The following is a 14,938-nucleotide window of genomic DNA, read 5'->3' as shown; positions in this document are numbered from 1 at the left end:
AGCAGCTTCCTCGGCTGTTGCCATTGTAGGTTCTTCAGTCATTTTACAATTAAACATTTTTCCGTGAACGCATGTCTTAAATACCATTAATGGCGTCACCGTCATAGCAAAAATGACGACAACTAATTTCATGACGTCAGCCGACACAGAAACATGACGTCACCTGATCCACAGATCCACAGACAGACAACTTATTCTTATATATATAGATATATATATATATATATATATATATATATATATATATATATATATATATATATATATATATAAATAAGTTGTCTGTCTGTCTGTGGATCTGTGGATCAGGTGACGTCATGTTTCGGCTGACGTCATGAAATTAGTTGCCGTCATTTTTGCTTTGAAGGTGACGTCATTCAAGTTATATAAGACATATGTTCGCGTAGAAATCTATCAATGTTTAAGTTTACAATGACTGATGAAGATGCTCAAAGAGTCTATGGGCACACGTAAAAACATTAAAACTAACTACAAATATGCGTGTCCGATTGCAAAACGATGACTCTGGTCAAACATTTTCAGATCAATTGCTGGCAATGGGAAACGGAAAGCTCCCAGTAGACTCAATTTCAGGACGTATACAACTACCTGCTGATTTCTGTAATTTAGTGACGTCCAAAAATGAATTGATTGAAAAAGTATTTCCGAATATTCTAAAAAATTATAAAAATAATAAATGGCTAAGTGAAAGAGCGATTCTCGCACCCAAAAATATAGACGTCCACGAAATCAACAATATTGTTTTGACAAAGATTCAAGACCAGGTAGTCCTTTACAAGTCAGTCGACACAGTTTTGGAACCAAATGAAGCGGTTAATTATCCATCTGAATTTTTAAATTCCATAGATCTTTCAGGGTTTCCACCACACGTGCTACAACTAAAAATAGGCGTACCAATAATACTTTTAAGAAATATAAACCCACCAAAGCTTTGCAATGGCACTCGACTTGCCGTAAAAAAACAATGGAAAACCTAATAGAGGCCACAATCCTGACAGGGCCTTTTGAGGGTGAGGCTGTTCTTATTCCTCGCATTCCCATGATTCCAACGGATCTGCTTTTTCAATTTAAAAGATTGCAACACAGACAATGGGACAGCGAAGACTGTTGTATATTCACAAGTTTTACGTAGTTAATTTGTATTGTATCTATCTATCTATCTATCTATATATAAACGAGTTGTGTGTATGCATGTTTGTTTGTTTGTAAAAAGAGCGTTTGCATATGACGTCATTATTAGTACATACGGCTTTGTATATGGACAGACAATGGGAAAGCCAAGAATGTTGTATATTCGCAATTTTTACGTAGTTTGAAACACATATATAAATCTATCTATATTCACAGGTGGGACACAGGGACACAACTACAATGGCGCGTAACTAATATGGCGCGTAACGACTTACGCGCGCGGGGGGGCTTGGGGGGGGCGCGAAGCGCCCCACCAACTAGGTGTTGGGGTGGCGCGAAGCGCCACCCCAACAGCTAGTATATATATATATATATAAACGTAACCTAACCACTGGGCAGTAACGCCAGCTCGTTATGCACATATAGAATAAAAACAAAAGGATGTTCATTCGAAATAAAAGACTTAGCAAACAAAAGGAAATAAGAAAATAAACTTTAACTTACCGCATCATGGGCAGACATCTACCAAACTACAAAAACATGAAAGACAACCCCAGAGTCGTATCCAGGAATAAAAACAAACGGATGTTCAATAAAAATAAAAGACTGGTATACTAATATTTATTACTAATAATAGTAATATAAATTAGTTGGCAGTTCAATTGAGTGTAAATAATTAAAAAACGGTTTGATATAATTATTTCCATTTTTCTGTTTTCTTTTTTGTTATTTTTTCCTCTCCGTATTTATTTCTCTTATCTTGTATTATGAATCTTGATAGATATGATTGTAATGTTTTTCTCTACGTTCCCAGGCCATGGAGCCTCTTGTGGTGTTAAAAGAGATGCATATATTGATTATTTGATATTAATAAAATTGAGTTGATTTGATTCAGGTTGGGTCATGTTTCCAGAATATTATTTATCCTTTTTTTTGTTATTTTTCATTAGGATTAGCTCAACTTCACTTATTGGATGTGTTTCCAATAGCCAACAACAGAAGCGTAATTTCGTCAAAATCCTGGGGCGAGGGGGCAAAGTTGGAGCCAGTTTTCCCAAATCAAGCGACAATGACAGTAAAAACTAATGCTTGATTTATGCAGGTTTATCTTAGTTTTGATAAGATTTTGGAAGAAACTAAATTTCAGTGGGGAGGGGCAAACTGGCGTCTGGGGGATGCAAATCGAGGTCTGGGAGGGGCAGTTGCCTCCCCCTGCCACATAGCAAATTAGGCTCCTGACCAACAAGCACCTAGAGTCTACTTACTCTAGTCAAGTTTAACTAATTTACGAGCTAGAAAGGTGAATCCTCTAAAAGCTGGAGAAAAATGATGAGTTAAGTTGTATTAAGAAACGTGGAACCACGTTTTCCAGGATAGAAATTAAAGAGAAAAAGCGTTCTTAATTGTCTTACACTTCTAAATTAAAAGGTATGAACTGCTATTAAAATCCCAAACTGTTATTTGGGTTGTTCAAGGCTGTAGCCAGGGGGGTATGGGGTTTGAGCCTCTCCCCCAATTTTTGTCCGACTTTTGAAAACGAGGTAAAAATGAATATAAACAAATTTTGATGCGTTAAATAAAAACTTTGTACCCCCCCCCCCCCCGGAAAAATCCTGGATAAGACTCTGGGGTTCATTTTCATGTTTTTTGTAGTTTGGTCGATGTCTGCCCATGATGTGGTAAGTTAAAGTTCCTTTTCTTATTTCCTTTTAATTGCTAAGTCTTTTATTTTGATTGAACATCCGTTTGTTTTTATCTGCGCATAACGAGCTTGCGTTTCTGCCGAGTGGTGTCAATCCACGAAACTTAGGGGTGAACTTAGTGGTAATATATAATAATATATAATTAATAATTTCAAGATCATTTTAAAACAAAACGGCATATGGAAACATCCATGGCAATGTGCGGTAAGTAAAGAGTGACCCTTGTTAATTGTAGGTGAAGCTCTAAAAGGCAGAAGTCTGAATTTGATGCATTTTACATCAGAAGAATCTGTCTTTTATGTGGATTCCAAATAGGCAACATTACTACTACTACTACTACTAACTCTCTGCAGCACCAAGCCGCCTGAGGCCAACACAGCTACGCAACACTGCTGATTTTAAATATATAAGTTTCATCAAGTTTGGTCTTACCCATCAAAAGTTACGAGCCTGAGAAAATTTGCGTTATTTTAGAAAATAGGGGGAAACACCCCCTAAAAGTCATAGAACCTTAACGAAAATCACACCATTAGATTCAGCGTATCAGAGACCCCTACTGTAGAAGTTTCAAGCTCCTATCTACAAAAATGTGGAATTTTATATTTTTTGCCAGAAGGCAGATCACGGATGCGTGTTTTTTTTTTTTTTTTTTTTTTTTTTTTTTCCCAGGGGTGATCGTATCGACCCAGTTGTCCTAGAATGTTGCGAGAGGGCTCATTCTAGTGCCCTTTTTAAGTGACCAAAAAAATTGGAAGGCACCTAGGCCCCCTCCCACGCTAATTATTTTACCAAAGTCAACAGATCAAAATTCTGAGATAGCCATTTTATTCAGCGTAGTCGAAAAACCTTATAACTATGTCTTTGGGGACAACTTACTCCCCCAAAGTCCCCGTGGGAGGGGTTACAAGTTCCAAACTTCGACCAGTGCTTACATATAGTAATGGTTATTGGGAAGTGTACAGGCGTTTTCAGGAGGATTTTTTGGTTGGAGGCAGGGGTTGAGAAGAGGGGGATATGCTGGGGGAACTTTCCATCGAGGAATTTGTCATGGGGAAAGAAAAATTCCATGAAGGGAGTGCAGGATTTACTAGCATTACTTAAAAAAAAACAATGAAAAAATAAATATGAAAATGTTTTTTTTTCCTTTTTTTCTCCTTGGATTCAATTAGCTTTGCGAGTCAGCTTTTTCAGTCTTATTCAAGTTTGATGGTAAAAGTTAAAGTTAGGTTGAATTAGGTTACAAATCTTAGAAACGGATTAAAAACCTAACCGGTCACCATCAAACCTTGCATTTAACTGAAAAAGTTGACTGACAACGCTGATTCAAACCAAGGAGAAAAGGTATTCCGGGCATTCGTCGGTGAATGTCGATATTCACCAAGTCCGGACATTCAAGGTAACATTCATATATTATATTAGATCTCTGCAAGCACAAAGGTTAAGGGATGAGATATTGAATCCTTTCTAACATTATTAGTTGGACATTGTCCCTAGAAGATTAACTATTTTAGATGTCGTAGTTTAGAAAGAAAAGAACACCCATAGCTGACAAAAAACCTTATTCAAACGTCGCAAGAACAAATGGTTTGCCGATTTATAATGGCTGATCCAATTTTTCACTCCTTCTCAACTAAACTCCTGAAAACGGTAATAGCAAAGGGGTACTCACAATACAGAATATTTGGAACAAAACTGTTCTGATTATACCACTTTCATTCAGGTCAAACTGAATTAGGGCTAATCCAGGATTTTTATTCGGATGCTTTGGTTGCGGGGTCGAATTAGTCAAAACAACGAAAACAAGGCAAATTTAATATTTATTCTTAAAAGATACAGAAAACAACATAACATTTTTGGCATTTCGTGGGACGCATAAGAACAGGGGCGTACACAGGAGGGTGCCTCTGTTCACTTCGGAGCACACCCGATTTTTTTTACTATTGGCCCACTCCCCTCGAAAAAAAATACTATATACATATCTAGTTGGGAGGCTTGTTTCATGCGGTACGTGTCTGATATAAAACTACACTGTAAGATACGTAAATGTAAGTAACTTTTGCGCAAAAAAACTAGTTTCATTCGAATATTGCGATCATGTAGCGTTTATTGCCGTCTTTTAATGCCAGAGAAAAGGATATTTGGAAAACAGTCAAATAACAGATCAATAGAAATTGTAAAAGAGGCACTCACCTCGTTTATACTACGATTACTTCCGAATCCAGATACGAATTAACAAAGCATCCTTCCATCGCATCTGTTTCCTCCGATGTCAATACATCAACTGGAATTAGAAGAATTTCTAAGATAGAATGTTTTTCACGCTTTCGTCTGAGAAATGGCTGCCCTAACAGCTCACAAATTTCGTGTCAAACAGCAATATTTTCCAATCGAATTAGAAAAAAATTTCTTCAACACTAGTCTAAACATTAGGGTGATGATAAATCTCTATGTTTTCCCAGCCTAATTCCAATGGAGATTCCATAAGGGCAGATGACCTTTAACTAAATTTGTCTTTTAATTTAATGCACAGGAGCTATAAATCAATCTTGAGACGCTAGCCAGAAAACAGATAATCATTCAAATTACTTATCTAATGCGTTTTAGGCCTAAAAATCGGTCCAGTCGCACATTCTAATGTCTTGGAAAATATAGGCATCCTGATCGTATCCGGGATATTTTTTTTTTGGGGGGGGGGATAAAAGAATTTTTTCGAGGGGATTACAAAAACTTCGCGAGTCGGAGAAATGTTTAGGAGGGGGTTCAAACCCCCTAATTCCCCCTGGATACAGCCTTGATAGGCATTAATTATATTTTGACAAAACGAATCTTCAAGAGTTACTACGCTGGGACACAACCATAAACAAATGACACAAGCCGGGTCCCTTCTCTGACAAGGGAAGTCCCAGTGAGTCACTGCACAGTAACCGTTAGGTAAGTGAAAAACGTAGTATTGGCTGAACGATAACATAACCAATTTTAGCCAATGGAAAGTTTCAAAAATAAATTTGGTGCACAAACCCGACTCATAAGTAGAAGGGGCCAGAGCATGCTCCATCTCCTCAATAATAAGACTTGGGAATCGAAATAAACGGGTGCAACCAGTCATTTATAGGGAGGTCGGAGGATTTTTGGTGTTTGAAGTAGATACACGCGTGCGGGGAACAGTGGCATTAATTCGGCTGGGATAGGGGACATTTTCCGACACCTCTCAATTTTCGCCACCTTGATTTAGAAAATACAATTTTTGAGAAAGCCGTAGTTATGTACTATATTTTCTGGTAATTTCCTATACAGTGTTATTGCTCAATGTTGGTTCGAATCCCCTCCCCTCCCCCGAATAAACCACACAAGTGCCTCGACTGCGCGAAGACCCTATTTATTAGATCTTTAGCCTACCCCCAAAAAGACCGAAAAAGACCCAAAAAAGAAAAATTGGCCAACAAGTTAAATTACAAATTTCAAAGATCACCCGCATACATTTTTAAATGACAGATTTTTAATTTTTCTAAACTCGTACCAACACCAAAGAAACATATTTAGAGGGGCGAGACAGGACCATATCCAGGATTTTTCTTCCAGGTGGGGGGTAAAAATGAGCAATCATCAAGGTATATATATATATATATATATATATATATATATATATATATATATATATATATATATATATATATATATATATATATATATATATATATATATATCAACAGCTGGTTCACATTTAATATTTAAAAAAAAAACAGTGAACTTTAGCATATAACCTTGGTCTTGGGGGTTATATCGGGACATTAAGGAGGAGCAGTTAAACCTTAAGCGAATTTGAAACTCCACTAAATTGAAAATTTCTTAATGTGACGACATAATAATTTTACTGTTATAATGCCTTTCCAGGGAACGACTTAAACTCACTTTCAACATTAGTAAAATACTTATATTCACATATGTTCTTACCGAAGAAAAAAGAATATTCCCTAAATATATCCCAGTGTTCAATATGTTTCAGCTCAAGCGCTCGTCCAATACTGATTGAGTCACGATGATGTAATGATTTCTGCAGCTTGGCGGTTGCCTTTCGGGTAGTGATATAATTTATTAAACTCATTATTGCATGTTAACTAAATTTATAAAATTTTAATTTGCAAAAAACGTACAATAATGTTTGTGCAGCATTATAAGTAGGGCTAGGGGTGTAGTGGGATGCCCCCTCTAAGAAAACACATACCTTTCATAAAAACTGAGTTTTGGAGAATATATGTGAAAACGGACGAGCATACGTGAAAATATTATTCATTCAGCTCATTTTATGGCACGTCAACTAGATTTAGAAAATGTTGAACAACTAAATTTTGTTAAAACACAAAATTTACATTAATATTTGGCGGTATCAAAAGTGAAGTTAGAGGTACGAAGGGTTTCGAACCATTAGTAAACTCATACCCCTCCTAAATATATTCAAGAAATGAATGTTTAAAGATACGAGCATACATGCACGTAGAGATGGCAAGTGGTGGAAAGACCCTCAGCAAGACCGTATCCAGGGGGGGGGGGTTTAGCTCCCCACCAAAATGTTTGTCTAACTTGTGAAAACGTAACAAAAACAAATACAAACGAATTTTTGGTGCGTTTTATATTTTCAAAACTACGCTTCCTACGAGCGATTAACGTTGGTAGCCTGCATTTACATAAAAAAAGAAAAAGATTTAGAAAGCTTTTATGGACTCTCAGAATGTCAAGACCAATACATTAGTGAAAGCACGGTCAGAGGCCGTAAACAAAGGGAAGGTCTCCGGGCCTGGGCCAACCCTAAATCCCAAATTTTCGGAATTTCTTCTTATTAAAATTATCAAATAACTTTCTTTTATATAATTGTCTCCCCCCTCCCCTACCCTTTGAAAAAAATTATGTGTATGTACCTTATGTGGAAAGTCCCCGCAACTAAAAAACCGGCTACTAGACAGTCAGGTAGAAACACTTTAATTTCGTTCACGGCTACTTATAATAACAAGAGCTAAGAGCTTTTATGGCACTTGTGACGAGGCAAGAAGAGCTAAGAGCCAAGAGCTCATATGGTATGAGGTCTAACAAAATTCTAAGAATCAATAGATCGATTTAAAAGGAGAATCAGAGGCGTAATGCCGGTCAGGATTTAAAATAAGAGCTCTGAGTCACGATGTCTTTCTAAATATCAAAATTCATTAAGATCTGATCACCCACTCGTATGTTATAAATACCTAATTTTTTCCAATTTTTCCTCTCCCTTTAGCCCCCCAGATGGTCGAATCTGGGAAAACGACTTTATCAAGTCAATTTGTGCAGCTCCCTGACACGCCTACCAATTTTCATCGTCCTAGCACGTCCAGAAGCACCAAACTCGCCAAATCACTGAACCCCTCCCCCCAACTCCCCCAAAGAGAGCGAATCCAGTACGGTTATGTCAATCAAGTATCAAGTAGATTCGCTTATTCTATTCACCAAGCTTAATCCCGATTCCTCCACTCCAAGCTTTTTCCAAGATTTCCCCCTCCAACTCCCCCAATGTCAACAGATCTGGTCGGGATTTGAAATAAGAGATCTGAGACATGAATTCCTTCTAAATATCAAATTCCATTAAGATCCAGTCACACGTTCTTAAGTTAAAAATACCTCAATTTTTCTAATTTTTCCAAATTAACAACCTCCCCCCTCCAGCTCCTCCAAAGAGAACGGATCCGTTCCAATTATGTCAATCACGTATCTAGAACTTCCTTATTCTTCCCATCAAGTTTCATCCCGATCTCTCCACTCTAAGCGTTTTCCAAGATTTCTGTTTCCCTCCTCCAACCCCTATGTCCCTGGACCCAATTCGAGTCGAAAATGGAGAATCTGAGACATAAAATCCTTCTATATATACCAAGTTCCATTAAAATCCGATCTCCTATTCGTAAGATAAAAATACCCCAATTTTCACGTTTTCCAAGAATTTCGGTTTCCCCCTCAAACTCCTCCCAATGTCAGAGGATCTGGTCGGAATTTAAAATCATCAAGATCTGGTCACCTGTTCGTAAGTTACAAATACCTCATTTTTCCAAATTACCCCTCCCCCAACTCAAATAATACGATCACCCCTGGGGTAAAAAAAAAAACAAGATAACAAAAAACAAAAAGCAAATAAATACGCATCCGTGATCTGGCTTCTGGCAAAAAAATACAAGATTCCACATTTTTGTAGATAGGAGCTTCATACTTTTACAGTTGAGTTCTCTGATACGCTAATCTGATGATGCAATTTTAAGATTCTATGACTTTTAGGTGGTGTTTCCCCCTATCTCCTAAAATAAGACAATTTTTTTCAGGCTCGTAACTTGTGATGGGTAACACTAAACTTGATGTAACTTATATATTTAACATCAGCATTAAAACGCGATTCTTTTGATGTAATTATTGGTATTAAAATTCCTTTTTTTTAGAGTTTCGGTTACTATTGAGCCGGGTCGCTTCTTACTACAGTTCGTTACCATGAACTGTTTGATTTACATTCAAATCTGACATATCCACCTTTTTATTCCCAATTTAGAAAAATAGAAAATTTAGATATGCAGGGTTCGTACAGGTTGGTTCGTTTCAAATTATAGGCTCTGTCCTATTTTTATAGGATTTCCCGGGCCCAAATATAGGCCAAATATAGGATTCGGAAGTCCTCGGGATCAGATCTGTGGTAGATGGCGGGGGATGCCTGGTCACATAAATTACCAAGTTTCATCCCGATCCCTCCAATCTAAGCGTTTTCCGTGATTTTAGGTACTCCCAAATTCCCCCCAATGTCACCAGATCCTGTCGGGATTTAAAATAAGAGCTTTGGGACACGATATCCTTCTAAATATCAAATTTCATTGAGATCCGATCACCCGTTCGTAAGTAAAAATACCTCATTTTTTCTAGTTTTTCAGAATCAACCCCCCCCCCCCCCAAAGAGAGCGGATCCGTTCTGGTTATGTCCATCATGTATCTAGGACTTGTGCTTATTTTTCCCATCAAGTTTCAGCCCAATCCCTCCAATCTAAGCGTTTTTCATGATTTTAGTTCACCCCAAACTCCCCCAATGTCACCAGATCCGGTCGGGATTTAAAGTAAGAGCTTTGAGACACGATAACCTTCTAAATATCAAATTTCATTGAGATCCGATCACTCGTTCGTAAGTTAAAAATACCTCATTTTTTCTAATTTTTCAGAATCAAACCCCCCCCTCCCAACTACCCCAAAGAGAGCGGATCTGTTCTGGTTATGTCAATCATGTATCTAGGACTTGTGCTTATTTTCCCCACCAAGTTTCAGCCCAATCCCTCCACTCTAAGTGTTTTCCAAGATTTTAGGTTTCCCCCTCCAAACTCCCCCAAATGTCACCAGATCCGGTCGGGATTTAAAATAACAGCTCTGAGATACGATATCCTTCCAAACACCAAATTTCATTAAGATCTGATTAACCGTTCGTAAGTTAAAAATACTTCATTTTTCTATTTTTTCTGAATTAACAGGCCCCCCACTCCCCCCCCAGATGGTCAAATCGCGAAAACGACTATTTCTAATTTAATCTGGTCCAGTTCCTGATACGCCTGCCAAATTTCATCGTCCTAGCTTACCTGTAAGTGCCTAAAGTAGCAAAACCAGGACCGACAGACAGACAGACCGACAGAATTTGCGATTGCTATGTCACTTGGTTAATACCAAGTGCCATAAAAACACTATGCTACAATGAGATTAACCGAACAGACAGACCAAAGGATGATGAGGCGATAAACGATAAAAAGCTGATTCCGACAATCTTCCATGCAGGAGGGCCAACTTTGCACTTAATCAGGGACACCAAACTTACAAATTAGCTTACCATTGCTATACCAACGGGGGGAGATAAAGTAAAAATTTACAATATCTGAAATAAAAAGTCTGAATCTGATTAACATCATATTTCTTTAGAAGGGGATAAAGACCAGATAGATAAAGGACAGATTGATCACAGAATGTAGCATATAGCCTACCCAGTGCACGTCTATTATACTTCCCTCGATTAGCAACTATCTTAGAATAGCCCATTTGAATAACTGGGCTGTATTCACATCAGCCAGCCAGCGTTCAACCAGGAAACACATAAGTCGCAAGAACTCCAGTCTCCATTAAGCAGAGACTGCTAGCCTATATACTGATCTCCGCTCATTTCGGACAAGCCCAATATGACAAAAAACAAAACATAGGCTACTAAGTCAACACAACAGCATAGCCCAGGCAGAAGCAGCTTACTAAGCCCAACACAAAGCATTAGTTAAGCTCAAACAGCTCAACAGTTGTAATTAATTATCAATCTACACCAAAAGACAGAAAATTGCAAATCATGAGCAATGTTCTTATTGCTCTTCAGCCGAAAATATAGGAATAATAGGATTTTAGCCAAAATATAGGCATTTTATAGGAGTGCATTAAAATATAGGAATTTATTGGAATTTATAGGCGAGTCCGAACACTGGATATGTGAAAATTTGTAAATTACATAGGTTTTCAAAATAGAAGTCAAAAGGTTGACCATAAATTGCTCTTAAGATGTTTTTCCGGTAATAAACTTGCTCGGCAATTTGAAAAACTTAGTTTTCAGTAGAATTAACTTTAGATAAGTATAATAAAAGTTATCAAGAAATATTGAATATTTTGATGAAATTCATTTGATGAATATTTTGCCCATATTTATTTTTAATTAGGGTAAGTTTCAACTCAAGCAGGTGTCTTATTACAGGTGGGTAGGCAGAAATAATTTCTCGGAGGGTTTTGCATTAAAGTGATTATTATGCAAATACGGGGGTAAATTGGCCACGATGGTATTCTTTCAGATTATCAGCGATCATACTATCAATTATCAACGAATCAAACAATCCATATAAAGATAGATAGAACACAACCCTGCTTAACACCAGATTTAATACGAAACCAGCTGCTAACTTCATATCCTACCTTAACCGCAGCAGTGTTATTCTTGTACACAACATTAGTTACTTCAATGTATTTGTCTGGTGTACCATACAAGGATAAGACCTTTGCTAAAGCTCTTCTATTAATAGAATCGAAAGCTTGCTCATAATGTATAAAACTGAGGACCAAAGGTATTTGATAAATTCTCAATTGTTACCGGAAAATAAATGTCAGGTGACAATAAATGTCACCTAAGAGTGACAATTTGGTCGACACTCTGCCTTTCCTGAAACCACACTGTTCTTCTCTTATAACTTTGTCTGCAGTATCTCTCAGTCTAAAAAGTATCACTTACTAAGTAAACTGCCACCTAGAGAGACCAGACTAATTCCTCGATAATTACCACACTCGCTCTTATCACCTTTCTTATACAGTGGATTAATTAGGGGTTTCCTAAAATTACTGGGTACTTCCCCTTTCCAAAAATCATATTCATAATGTTCATTAGCTTATTTCTAACCTCAGAGCCACCATATTGAAGAAACTCATTTAGCACACTATTAATCACTAATTGTGGCCCCGTTCCTATCTTTAACTGGAACAAGTCCAGATTGATATTCCCTCTTAATTTATTAGCATGCCAGTACAATATTTTACTATTATGCCGCCTAGCAGCATCATCCCGGTCCTCGGCAATTTTATCCATGACCTCCACTTCACACCTCCTTAGCTCATATTTTCACGCTTTCTTCACTTTCTTTACATTCATCTTGTTTCCATATCACCTATTACTTAGATAATTTTTGTACAAGTTCCTTCTTTTCTATATTAAACATAAGGATATTTCACTAATATTCCCAGACTCATAACTTTTTTCCCAAAGAAATCATCAACAACAATTGTTTTTCGAAGTTTCAGCTTTGAATTAACAATAGACACTACTAGACTACTAGATGGACATCTTTTCTTTTAAAATCAATAATAGCACTCCAAAATACCCGAACATCTTGTATTGATCCTGCCAGTCTTCGGCTTACCATAACGTAATCAATAAGGTTTGCTGTCTTACCATCACATGAATGCCACGTTGACTTATGGCCTATTTTATGACCACAAACTGTATTGGCTATAACTATATTTTTTTATACCTACAAAATTGCAACAGTCTGTATCCATTACTGTTTTCATTTCCTGCACCAATAGGCTAGGATGCAATCTATTCCTATTTCTACCAGCCGGGGCGTTAAAATCTCCTAATAAAAACACCATATTTCTTCCAGGATCATGTCCATTTCCTCCTGTAACTGTAAGTAAAATTCATCTGAGTCAGTAGTATCTCCATTAGTCGATTCTACAGTGGCATATACTACTATAACTGATACCCTGAACTTTTGTCATAAAATGATCAATTAGTATTCTATTATTAATACCTCCCTTATTCCTCATGAGCCCTACTCCCTGTCTATGTACTCCATCTTGCCTGCCTGGCTAAATAACCTCTATATCACCTAATTTCAAGCTTCCTATCCCTGTGATATGAGTTTTCCAATCCTTTCATCTAATATCCTTAGCAAGATTTCCTTTCATTTTCTCTTACATTTTACATCTTGCAATATTTTTTTTTATCCTCAAGTTTTATAAAAAAGAGATTTTTCATGATCAATCTTGAAAAAATTTGACATTTTAATAATAAAATTATAATTTTATAATCAATCGTTTAACATAAAATTATATAACCAATAGAATAGGTAACTACAAAGACCAAACTGCTTTTCTTTCACCCCAGAAAAAAAGAGAAAAAATTATGACTTTTTAAGACAGTGAAAAGTAACCTCTATATACAGATATGATGACTACATAACCAATGGCCAATTGTTCTATAATACAGATTACTGGCTAAAGTTTGAATAGAACAACAATAAGTAACAATGAAATGAAAATAACAGGTAATAAATATATAAGGACAGGTATCAAATATACGGCAGTCATGCCTTCCAGCTGCCCAGAAAAATTGGGGTTGTTTTCGATACTAGGAAAAGAAGAGTTGTTTTGACCAATCTTAAGGGAAAATCTTCCCCCTCGTGTTTTCAGAAGTATTAATTGGTGTGTCATCAATTGTTTCGGCGACAGCAATTTGGAAGACATTACTGAAACTTTTCGTACAACTTAGATTTACAGCCCACGTCCTAATATTGAACATGTTCTATCAATTAGTACGAAATCTGTTTTCTCCTATTTTCAAGGCCTCATTTAGGAGGGGGGGGGGGCACCAAGTTTAATTACCCATCCTAAAATTTTTGTCCGACTCATAAAAAGGTAACCAAAAAGCAAATAAACAAATTTTGATACATTTTCTTATCTTTTTTTGTCCTCTCCCCCTTGAAAAAATAAAACCCTAACAAAATCCTAGATATACTTGCCTATGTCATTTGATTCTCGAGATATTTAGAACTGGGACGAAGCGGGAGAAATGGGATTTTTTTTCAGAATCTTTCATATTCTCTCTCCTTTTGGAGGCAACGAGCCCTTACGGCCTGAGCGTCGACTTTGTTGGATCCGCCCATAATATTAACATCCTCTTTATCACTTGAGGAAGCAGCTGTGAAAGGAAGGTTTTAGTATCAAAGATTTTCTCACCTTATCTAAGATGACCTAAAAAATATTCCATTTACACAAAACGGTTCCTTAAATAACGCAAAAAAAAAGTCTCTAGTTGTTCCAATGTCCAATAGAATTTATGGTACAAAATATACTGTCTTTTGAATTACTACAACTGATTCGTATAAGGATCCTTTAATTTTCAAAGATAGTTAAAGTTTTTTACCATAGTTCTTAAAAACCCTTAATTGGAGGTTTACAAGAACCCCTCCTGTATACTCCTCTCCAAGCCTCCTTGGTAATTTTCATAAATTGTCTGTTCACCAGCAGGCTGCTGCACCATTAGCAAGACTAGCGAGTTACCAAAACATCACAGAGAGATGTTTAATGACTCATTCGAACGAAAATTAAAACTGCTAGTACCTTTTTTAAGTGACAAAAAAGAATGGAGGGCACATAGCCCCCCTTCCTCTGCACCCCTCCTCACAAAGTCATCCGACCAAAATTTTGAGATAGCCGCTTTGTTCAACATAGTTCAAGCTCCAATAAGCATG

General features: G+C 36.9%; 1 protein-coding gene across 3 annotated transcripts in view; it reads right to left on the bottom strand.

Annotated features, from left to right (window-relative positions):
* Window positions 1-14,938, bottom strand: part of LOC136038141 (EF-hand and coiled-coil domain-containing protein 1-like) — a 204,755-nt gene that overhangs the window by 188,465 nt on the left and 1,352 nt on the right. Inside the window, exons 1-2 of one of the 3 annotated variants that reach the window (XM_065721171.1) lie at window positions 6,807-6,891; window positions 5,046-5,136 (exon numbers count right to left, since the gene is read on the bottom strand). The gene's annotated coding sequence lies outside the window, so the exon portion shown is untranslated. Of the gene's footprint in view, window positions 1-5,045; window positions 5,137-6,806; window positions 6,892-14,938 lie in introns of those variants that run through there. The other 2 variants (XM_065721172.1, XM_065721173.1) reach the window with 2 other exon arrangements.

The sequence above is a fragment of the Artemia franciscana genome, chromosome 17 (assembly GCF_032884065.1).
Source record: "Artemia franciscana chromosome 17, ASM3288406v1, whole genome shotgun sequence".
Classification (NCBI taxonomy): Eukaryota; Metazoa; Arthropoda; class Branchiopoda; order Anostraca; family Artemiidae; genus Artemia; species Artemia franciscana.
The sequence above is the reverse complement of the archived record's forward strand: the minus strand, read 5'-3'. Positions and strand labels throughout refer to the sequence as shown.